The sequence below is a fragment of the Bactrocera latifrons genome, unplaced genomic scaffold, assembly GCF_001853355.1.
Source record: "Bactrocera latifrons isolate USDA-ARS-PBARC rearing strain unplaced genomic scaffold, ASM185335v1 scaffold_111, whole genome shotgun sequence".
In the NCBI taxonomy this organism is placed as follows: domain Eukaryota; kingdom Metazoa; phylum Arthropoda; class Insecta; order Diptera; family Tephritidae; genus Bactrocera; species Bactrocera latifrons.
The window spans coordinates 638,137-650,073 of NW_017534531.1; the positions used below are offsets into that span (position 1 = coordinate 638,137).

Sequence of the window (11,937 nt, forward strand, 5' to 3'; positions counted from 1 at the left end):
CATGATGAAACTTGGTACACGTATTTGACGTAATTTGTTTGGAAAAGTGAGCGTGGCCCCTCCCTCTACTAAGTTTTATCTACATATCTCCGAAACTACTATAGCTATGTAAACCAAACTCTATACAGTCATTTCCGTAAGGCATTTCCATATACAGATATAAAACGGAAGAAATCGGGTAATAACCACGCCCACCTCCCGTACAAAGGTTATGTTGAAAATCACTAAAAGTGCGTTAACCGACTAACAAAAAACGTCAAAAACACTAAATTTTACGKAAGAAATATCAGAAAGAAGCTGCACCTAGGCTTTCTTTAAAAATTGAAAATGGGCGTGGCGTCGCCCACTTATTTCATTGAAATTCGGTACATAATAGTTTCTTAACACCCTGATGACATGTACGAAATAGGGGTGAAATCGGTTCACAACCACGCCTTCTTCTAATATAACGCTATTTTGAATTTCATCTGATGCCTTCTCTGTATAATATATACATTAGGAACCAATGATGATAGCGGTATAAAACTTTACACAAATACGGTATTTGATGAGAGAGTATAAAATGTTCGGTGACACCCGGAATTAGCCCTTCCTTACTTGTTTCACTTTACATGATCCTATGAGGGGCTATGCTGCCAACGAGGGCGCATCGTTTTTCTGTGGAGTCACGGGAAATGGCGTCGCAATGGCCGAGCTTAAAGTATTATTTTCCAAAAGTTTCAGAATTTCTTAGTTACTAATGTCTATTTGTAACAATAAAAAAATGTTAACAAAATATTTATTTTTTTATGAGAATATTAGAAAATATTTTTTAAAATGTCTTTTTTTAACCGAGGAAACCCATGTAACCCCTAAATTAATTATTAAAATCATGATAATCGAAAACAATCATTAAAATATTGACTGCTAAATTTGAAAATAATTGGCAATAAAGATTTCATAGATAACCGCAATTGCACGCTATTTCCTTACGACAAAAATCACGCAGATAATTTTAATGCAACAACGAATTGATGGTTTGAAKAAGATTGTATTGTTTGCATAAAAAATTTTTTTTCCACGCTTACAGATTTATTACAAACGCCCATGGCTTATTACCAAGCGCATAAATTGTGAAGCCATTAAGCTTTTAATTATTTGAAGTAGCTTGATATTTATGCCATATAAATAAATTGCAGAGCGCGAACCGCACGCAAAGTAATATTTCTATTATTTGTTTGACTGTTATACCGACACAAGTCTGTCTGTAGTTCAGCAGCTGTTATTGGTAACGCTCCTTTTTGCTTTAAAAGTGCTTAACTTATATGTATGTACGAATGTACAAACTGAGCTACATACATATTATATATACATACAACATGTGTGTAAGTATATCTGAGAAATCGTCTCATAAATAGTTTTCTGCACTCAATCAATTACTTAAATTGCAGCTACAATTTACCTCACTTGTTTAATCGATTTAATAACAAGCGCCGCCAGTATAACTTGAGCGAATCAACAAATAAATAAATGAACTCATCAAATCGGAAAAAGTAAATAAATACAGGCGAATGACGGCGTTCGGGAAGATTCTATGAACTCAATGGTAATACCCTTCGCGTCCGTCAAACACGATACCTTACACAGCAGTCAAGGTCAAAGTGTAGGACTCACTAACCAAGGACAAATGTAGTAGCTTCTCTGCAATGAAATAGGAGGTGAATAATTCATACGAATATGTATGTATGTATATTTGTAAATATGTATATCTTTTACTGGAAATAGGTTTGAATTGAGAATGAAAACAAGGTCTACAAATAATATCTTGTCATGCTGAGACTTTTGTCAACGGGTATGAGAGCATTCAAGCTTTGCAAGAATTTGTTGTGTTTAACTCAGGTTTACAAGCAAAAATTCCTAACATTTAAGGAATGACGAGAAGGTACTTCGGCAAGTTATATGTATGTATAACTGGGACAGGATTAGCAAGTGAATATGTGAAACATATGTTGTATAATGAAAAATCTGTTATACATAAGTACTTATCGTTTTATAATAGTACACAAAATTCTGTACTACTGTCACTCGATAGAAGAGACTGTAGGAACATGATGGGAATACTAACTGGTCCCCGTCTGGTGACGATACACACCCGCAGGATGGGGCTGACAGAACGAGAAGACTGTTGGAAATGTCTAGCAGCAAGACTACGTTGGAAGCATCTGGTTTCCCCACGGTATGATATACAGGATAATAAATCGATAGTGAGGCCGCAGAGTCTGTTAAAATTCGCGTCAAGCGCAGGCATCTTAAACGATGACCACTCCACTTAGATATATCAACTGAAGTCCGTCTGGTATCGCAAAGGCCCAAACTGGTTTATGGGTGGCTTATTGGCCTACCAGGTTAACCTAATCTAACCTAGTATTGTGATAAAAAAAGTGAATTCAGTACAGTGCTGAGATGATGCCTACAATATGAGAAGAGTTCCAGTAAGTATAATAGAGGAGGTCATGGAGTTGCACTTACAACAACTAATTTGTCACAGTTCTAGAAGTTTTTAGCCAAAGTAATGGAATGTGCAGATTTTAGCAGAATTTAAATAGACAAGGTTCACATATAGATAATGTTATGCATAATCATAAGAAAACGGTTCTTCGGTTGCAGCGAAGCTACAATACTCTGTACAAAAAATTTATTATACGAACTTGATTTTGATCGACCCGTTCCCTACCAAATTTTCTGAATCTATCTCTTCAATTGAAAAGTTCAGTTAAAATACCTTGTTAAGGTATGTTCGGATGTTGGAATGGGCCGATAGTTATTTGTCGCAAACAAGTGCTTTTGGTCCAGGACGGCCATCAATACGAACTGAAAATCAACCTTAAAAAAAAAAGGAATTGGTGCTTGAGAATCGACGAATCGGCAGAGGTCTTACTGTCATCGTTGCAATATCGGAAGGATCAATAAAAACTAGTTTGAGTGATCATTTGCTGCGTCGCTTTAACGTCTGTGAAACAATGCCTTCCGACTACTAGGATGTCATGAAACGTATAATACTGGCGATAACTCTTGGATTTATGCTTACAACCCCGAAACAGACTAGCATGCGATCGAATATCGTGGCAAAGGAGAGCCGAAATCGAAAAGGTAAAAAATTGGGGTTATACATATTAAGAGTTTTCTTCGATTATCGTGGTGCACTCCGAATTCCGTCCGACTGTCAACAATGAAGGCTATTTGAGTATTATACATTGTTCGCGCGAAGCCATTCGAGAAAATTGGCCGAAATTATGGGCTGACAACTCTTGGTTTTTGCACTCCGATTATGCAGCGTCGCATATTGCATTCACTCTTCGTGAGTATTACGTCAAATTTTCAACTAATATCGTGCCGCAATCAGCGTTTTCGATTTGGCTACGTGTGACTTCTGGCTATTCAGCCAATTTAAACGACCGTTCCGGTGAAGCCGTTTTGGATCAATTGAAGATATTAAACGTGAATCGCTACGCGCATTGAAGACTGTTACTGAAATTGACTTTAACAACTGTTTCGGGGGTTTTAAAAAACGTTGGCACAGTATATTGGGGTCAAGAGGGATTTCTGTGAGAGAAACGACATACATAGATTTTGAAGAATAAAGTATGAATTTTAAAATTATGAATAAAGTCTTACTATATGTATTTTGCTCATAGTAGTATCAACCATTGTATTCAAGCAACATTGTTTGTTATAATATCTCCTTGTTCCTTTGTGCTTACCCGTCGACATACCCGTAAGGCGTATGACCGTGAAAGTTCTTATTAGGCTCAGAGAATCTGGGTTGTGAATATGTAGCTGAACACTGTGGAATCCCTTTGCTTTTCCTTGACTTCATACCAGACCATTTGGAACATTAAGTACCGAATCATGCTCTGGCAGTCATTTTCCTGCCATCAAACTTACTAGAAAGATAAAAAGAAGCCGCAGAAGAGAGAAGCAGTGAGCTTCCTCGCGGATGGGTCAAGGTTGAAGGAGGAAGGTTTTTGGAGGAGTCTATTGTCGGTAACTATTCATTAATAACAGCTTTAAGCTTCCTGGCTATTGTAGCGTCTTTCAAGCCAAAATTGCTGTGATTGAAGAAGCAGTTTATCTAATGCAGCGGAGCGCAGCCGCTTTTAGAGAAGTGATCCACGCCGATAGTAGCGCTGCAATACTAGCCGTGAACTCTGAACTGACCGTGTTCTCGAAATCATTCATTAACCAGGAATGAATCATATCAACGACTTCAGGTTACTTTTGGATAATACTAGCTTGGTATTAGGACAAAGCCGAATCCCAGGCAACCGCAAAACTGAGGAGCTTACAAAAAAAAGTATCACTGCGTCGCTGTCGTTAGAGTGAGAACGAGTCGTCGCTTCGCTGTCCTCTTGCAGATTACTATTAGACAGTGGGCCCTGGCGAGAGCTTGAGTTATATGTAAGCGCAACTATTGCCTTCTGCTCGGTCGCAAGATCCTGCTGCAGAAGCTGTTTGGAGAAAGAGTGTGCTTTGAATAATTGCAACACTTTCTGCTTGATTGCCACGCATTTGCGTAAAAAACTAAAGCACTTTTAGAGTTCCATTTGAGCTAGGGGGAAGTAAAGTCCTAAGCATTTAATAAATGGCAGTAAAGTGCTTTGTCGATATTTAAAATCTAATTAATGGTGATATTATTCAGACTTCGCAATAGACCATGATTCTATTGGGATCATTTGATTTTTTAATGATAATTTAATTTTTCGTGACTCGGTAAATTGTCGCGTCAGTATGGCGAGAGGAGAGTAACCATCATTAATATTATTGTTAATATTAAATCGCCTACCTTATGTATATATAAATGTTTCAGACAATGAAAGTTCCTTTCAACAAGCTTTAAGCCCCATTTATAGTTATTAAAACATTATTTAACAAATTAAGTATACATTAATATATAATTTTGTTATATATCAGTATATGATCATATATATGATGATGTACGAGTATATGTAAATATATATTTGCAGTTGCTAATAAGGATTTAAGGTCACACTTATACACATGCCGTTGAACCCATTTGCCCTGCACTGCACTTCACACATCATTTACTTATGCTTTGGTGCTAAAATCGCAACTATTTGTATAGTATATACTTAGAGCGCATATTTATGCATTTAAGTATATGCAAAAGAGATTATCAATAAAATATATACATATAAATTACAGTTATAGTAACTGCACTCTTGCATATGTAACAATATGAGAATTTCGTATACGCCAATAACACATAACCTCAAATTGGTGCGCACAACCCCATGACACCTTAAGGTCAAGAAGCAACCGTTAGGCGACATACAAAACACCAAATGCGGCAACTGCGGCTTTGCACAAGTGTGTGCGCAACCAAACCGTGCGGTGTCAATGGACCTGAATGCGACGCCATTAACAAAGGCAGTAAATAAATAAATGTGAAAAGCGAAAACAAAAGGATTAACAAAGCCAAGAGAATCATGTATTGAACATGCGCAGAGATTGTGCTACAAAGAGCTTGATCCGAGAGAGAGAGAGAGAGAGAAATGCGTAGTAATGAAATATACCAACAGTTACAAAGTGAAACTGGTCAACTGTGCGGTAGTTGTGTGAGGTAATCAGCCGGCTGACGACAAAATCCTTACACACGTGCATGTAAATAGATATATACATATACATATGCGATATATAGTATATATATACATACTGAGTTGCATTGTGAGCAAACTGTGTTATTTTTATTAGTTTGCTTTAGTTGGTATATATATATTTATGTGAGTGTATGTGTGTGTAATTATTATTGGCATGCAGGAAGCTGTAAAAGTTCAAGAACATCTGTTCGGTGCTCCAAATACGTGCATGTTGGCTTCTCTTAGACGCAAGGGTTTTGCATTGAAAGTAAAACTGTTTTTTGTGCGCTTCACTATGTGTATGTGTGCGGCTGCATGTATGTATGTATGTGTGCTTGTTACAGTCATTTTACTTTAAGCGCTTGCGACAGTTAAGGCATACCATTGAATTGACAGAGATTTTGATTGCTCCTACTAAGTAGTGTTTTAGTTGTACAGTGCGTATACGTAATGACACGCATTTTGTAATATGAAAAGCAAAAACTATCACGTGATTATTTTCGCTTATGTTATTTCTCAATGAATTAACCTAGTGTTAATTTAGTATAGAAATAATTACTATAATTGACCACACTTAACAACTGCTGACGTCATCTAGGCTGCTAATTCACACTCTTATGATTCATGGAATGTGGCGTTGTTCAATAATGAATAATGCGCCATGGATTGTTACAATCAAATTATGTATCTTTTTGCACTTGTTAGAGCAGTTGGCCATTCATTTTCTTTCCTTTTCCGCTATTTCATCATAATACTAGTATGTTTCTATACCGCGCCGGGGATTAAATATTCTACTAATGATGGTTTATTTGCTTGTTCGTTCCGCATATTATATATTTATAATATTATATACATTATGACAAAAAAACTACCCGGAAATTGTAAATAAAACGCAAAATATTTAATTATTCCTCAATATTTATTTCGTCGTCTTCAAAGTAGTCCCCACCAACAGTATGTATATAGAATTGTGAAAAAAAAATCCGTTCCCTTTGCAATAGATGGGTTTATCAAACTGTATCTCGCTTTGTGTAAGTGCGCTCAGGTTATGCTGTATGGCATTAGAAAGATAAGATCCCACACTAAAAACATTATCTTCACCTCTTTGTGATTGTTTGACTCGTGTAAAAAATGAACGCCAGCAAAGATTCCGTAAGCTTTAAAAAACAGTTTTTTTTTTTTGAGACGAAGACGCTATTCAGATGGCTGACAAAGTGAATAATGTTTATAATATACTGAAACAGCGTAGTTTTGGTTTATTAGATCCCATTCCGGCAATTTTACTGTCAAAGCTTCACACGTTTTGGACGGCAAATGGAGCCAAAACCGTTTGAAGCTATTTTAATAAGGTTTTACAAAAACAGGGACGTTATAAATTAAAGAAAAAAAAGAAAAAGTATGCAACAAATTTGCTTCTGAAGTGTTTGCTTACTTATGCTGAAAAGTGGGTCATTTACGGCAACGTCAAGTGAAAATTGTTGTCGTCGCATTGCGGTAAGCCGGAGCAAAAGGTGGCCAAGCCAGTAAATATAGTCAAGAACGTTTTGCTATGTGTTTTTTGAGATTGCAAGAAATCATAATAATAAGGTAGTAGTTATCTAGTCTAGTTTAGTCTTAATTCGGACTTGTACTATCAACAATCGCCCAGAAACTGCCTGCTTTGGCCAAAGGAAGACAAATTGTTTTTCATTACGACAATGTCAGGCCACACAACTCGATAGCGGCTTGCCAGGGATTTAGTGAGATTGATTAGAAGATTCTTATGCATCCATCTTACAGCTCGAACCAAGTGTCAAGTGATTATCAGCTGTTCTTGTTTAAAGCGACTGATTTTGTTGGTGTATAATTAGTCTCAAGAGACGACAGGCAATTTTTAGGCTTTAGGGTTGAGTGTTTCTATAAGAAAGATAATGAAATTACCTTCAGAATAATGCATGTTTTTATACTCTCGCAACAAAGTTGCTAAAGAGAGTATTATAGTTTTGTTCACATAACGGTTGTTTGTAAGTCCTAAAACTAAAAGAGTCAGATATAGGGTTATATATACCAAAGTGATCAGGGTGACGAGTAGAGTTGAAATCCGGATGTCCGTCCGTCTGTCCGTCCGCCCGTGCAAGCTGTAACTTGAGTAAAAATTAAGATATCATGATGAAACTTAGTACACGTATTTCTTGGCTCCATAAGAAGGTCAAGTTCGAAGATGGGCAAAGTCGGCCCACTGCCACATCCACAAAATGGCGGAAACCGAAAACCTATAAAGTGGCATAACTTAGCCATAAATAAAGATATTAAAATGAAATTTGGCACAAAGGATCGCATTAGGGAGGGGCATAACTTTTTTGTACATATCTCGAAAACTACTATAGCTATGTCAACTAAACTGTATAGAGTCGTTTCTTTTAGGCGTTTCCATATACAGTTCAAAAGTGGATGAAATCGGATAATAACCACGCCCACCTCCCATACAAAAGTTATGTTGAAAATCACTGAAAGTGCGTTAATCGACTAACAAAAAACGTCAGAAACACTAAATTTTACGGGAGAAATGTCAGAAGGAGTTGCATCCACGCTTTTTTTAAAAATTTAAAATGGGCTTGACGTCGCCCACTTATGGAYCAAAAACCATATCTCAGGAAGTACTCAACCGATTTCAATGAAATATATAATATTTTCTTAACACCCTGATGACATGTACCAAATATGGGTGAAATCGGTTCACAACCACGCCTGAAATCTCGATTATCACTTTATCATGCGAGAGTATAAAATGTTCGGTGACACCCGAACTTAGCCCTTCCTTACTTGTTCAAATTGGGATCATTCTTACCATATTAATTAAAAATTTTAAAGTTAGTGCACATTTTAAAAATTTCAGATAAGAACCGAAATTTATATAATAAAGCGTATTCGATTTAAATAGGGTTCATGCCATTTTCGGTAAAATTTTATCAAGCTATTTTCAGATCAATTTAGTAGTATGATGGACAGGCTTACGGAAACTCACCTACCGGAAGCCAATGGAAAGGAATCAGAAGCTCGCTGCGCTGTGCATAATAGGAGCTTTAAGAACAACCCCAACAGCAGCACTTGAACTGGTACAAAACCTACCACCTATAGACCTGTTTGCTGAAAACTGCGCAGGAAAATCGGGGGGACGACTACTGGCTGCTGGGGAAATATAACATATAAAATATCGGTGGGTAATGGCGGCTGGGAAAACACCGACTATGGTACATGATCAAACTTTTTAATTTTAAAAGAAGGTTCAAAGTAAACATAGAATGGCTGGCGTAAAGATATGCTAGCTACGTGCAACACTCTAAATATCTATACGGATGGCTCGAAAATGGACGATGAAGCTGGTACGGGAATATACTGTCCAGCGTTAGGCAAAAGGCAACCAGTTAAGTTGCCAGACTACTGCAGTATTTCTCAAGCTGAGGTCTTTGCTAATGCTAAAGCCGCGGAGCTGACTTCTAACCTAACCTCTAATGCATCTGCAGGTAAAACCAAAGTCTAAAACTATATACATAGACAACCAAGCAGCAATCAAGGCCAGAAGTGTTGCCAGAAGCAAGCAAAAATTCACTTTTACTTTGTGCCGGGCCAAAAAGACATCGATGGCAAAGAAATAGTGAATGAGATAACGTGATAAACATTGAAAAATCCAAGCATTGTTTATACGACGATCTTGACAGAAGCATTGTAAAGAAAGTCAAAACCCGATGGAACGAGCTACCTGGGAGTAAAACTGTAAAAGTCATGTGCAAAACGGTAGATCGGAAGTACACAAAATTCTTTTTGGCACTCGATAAAAGAGACTGTAGGAACATGATGGGAATACCAACTGACCGAGATCTGTGTCTGGCGATACACGTCCACAGGAAGGCGTTGACAGAACGAGAAGACTGCAGAAAATGTCTATAGCAAGGCACCAGGAAAACAATGGAGTATCTCTTGTGCACTTGTTCCGCGTTGACAAGACTACGCTGTAAGCATCTGGGGTACCCACGGTATGATACAGTGGCTCCTCCTTGATAGTGAAGCCACAAAGTCTGTAAAATTGACGTCAAGTGCAGGCATCCTGAAGGATGTCTACTCCACTTGGACTTGGCAACTGAACTCCCTCTGGTATCGCAAAATACCAAACTAGTCTATGCGTGGCTTATTTGCCTACCGGATTAATCTTACCTAACTTATTATTCAAAAAATATAAAAAATGTATTTGAGCAACATTGGCTGCATTTTTTCTACCTGTGATTTGTAAACATAATTTATCCCCACAAACCAACCGAAATTATAAAATAAAATTATTTCAAAAACGCAAAATTTCTTGTGGCGTATAATTCGCCTCGCAAACCTCCATCGATTTAAAAAGTTCGTCCTTAAGCAATACGAAGAAAAACGTGTTCCGCAACAAAATAATTTGTTTACCATGAAAATGCTCGCATCATAAAAAGTTAATTGAAATAAGCGAAATTTTTCTGCTTTCTGCAAATAAGTGCATTTCCTGTGCAAGAACAAACATTCGTGTGGAAGAAGTGCATACAAAAGAGAACGCTTAGTCATCGCAAAATGGAACTGCATGACGGTAAAGACCTTAACACAGATTTATGCGCATTTAGAACCTTTACAGTGTAGACATTTGTCTACACAAACTACTTAGACCTTTTTGCTATGATTCATTTCAATTGAATATCTACACATACATGCATATTTATGAATCAATTTTATGAAAATATTTAGAGATTAAAAATTACTGTAAAAACTGTTAAGTTTATGTTCGCGTGATTTCTAACTAAACTAGAAAAAATTTAGTACTCTATAATATTTGCAGCGCTAACTGTCTAACTGTAAGCAACTGTCAATTTTCGAAGAGATTTTGAATGTCTGACGCATACTTTTTATGTGAAAACTATTTTTTTTATAAACAATCTTTGCTAAAAAGACACAGTAGTGAGTTTGAAACTTTAAAATGCTTTATTTCGACTACCTAAAAAAGTTATATATGCATTGGAACCGAGCCTAGATGAGTCACAGGCAACCAACTGAAGTCAATTGCAGCAGTTAGTGGACCTTTTTTAGTGAAGTCGGAGGTCGGACCGTATTCTTATAATATGCAAAAATAAAGCTAGTGCATTTTGAAGTAATTGATGCAGTTGTTTTTCACTGTTTTTCTTGAGAATTCCAAAATATCGCCAATTTTTAAGGCTTGCCCGATTTTGAGATTATAAGTCGCCAATTTAAGTTTAATTTGTAAAATCAGAACTAAAATTCGGATTAAAATTTAAAAAATTAAGCTAAACTTTGATTTAATTTAAATGTTATACTTTTAAAATTAAAATTTAATATTTTAATATTTTAATGCAAAATAATTTTAATATTTTTATTTAATTTCTTAATTTCAAAATCGGAATAAAATTTTAATTTATATTTTACTTTATTATATATTTTAATTTCTTAATTGCAAAATCGGAATAAAATTTTAATTTTATTTTAATTTTTTAATTTCAAAATCGGAATAAAATTATTTTTCTGTTTTCAAAAATAATTGATTTTTTTAATTTTTTTTCAAATAAAAAACTGTATTGAAAGAGTTAAGATTTAAATATTTCTCACTGAAGCAATATAATTAAAATAAAAGATATGTAATTAAAAAAGTGTTTAAATTGTAGGTTGAAATTTTATTAAAAATAAAAATATCTTTTTTCAAAGATAACCAAGTGGTAGAACACAAGAAACGCAAAAGCAAAATAATTTCATTTTGTGTCAGACATTTTATATTTACAAATTGTTTTGATTAAAAATTTTAAAAAAATATTTTTTTAAGAAAAAAATACCGATACCGTTTTTTTGGTTTAAAAATTAATTTTTAACTTTCCAATTTTCAAATTTCTGTCCCCAAAAGAAATTTGAAAATTGTTTTTGATTAATTTAAAAAAAAAAAATTAAAACTGAAAATTACTTTTGATTAATTTAAAAAAAAATTAATATTGAAAATTATTTTTGATTCATTTAAAAAACAAATTAAATTTGTTTAAAAGAATTTAATCCGATTTTTGGGATTAAAATTTAATTTTCAATTTTGTCAATTGGTTTTTGGGATCAGAAATTTTAAAATTATTTTGCATAAAGTTCTTCGAGGAAAAAAGAACAAGACAAGAAATCAATTAATTTAGAAAAAATTATCCAGTTTTTCCAGTAAAACTTAATTTTTAATTTTGCAATTCGGTTCGAAAATTTTTTAAATAAGATTTTCCGGATTACAAAATTTAAAAAATTAAAAAAAAAATTTATTCTA

At 35.1% G+C, this 11,937-nt stretch overlaps 1 protein-coding gene across 2 annotated transcripts in view; it reads right to left on the bottom strand.

Moving 5' to 3' along the window:
* LOC108974056 overlaps nt 1-11,937 on the bottom strand; it is a 23,919-nt gene that overhangs the window by 9,712 nt on the left and 2,270 nt on the right. The gene's annotated exons all lie outside the window — the stretch shown is intronic.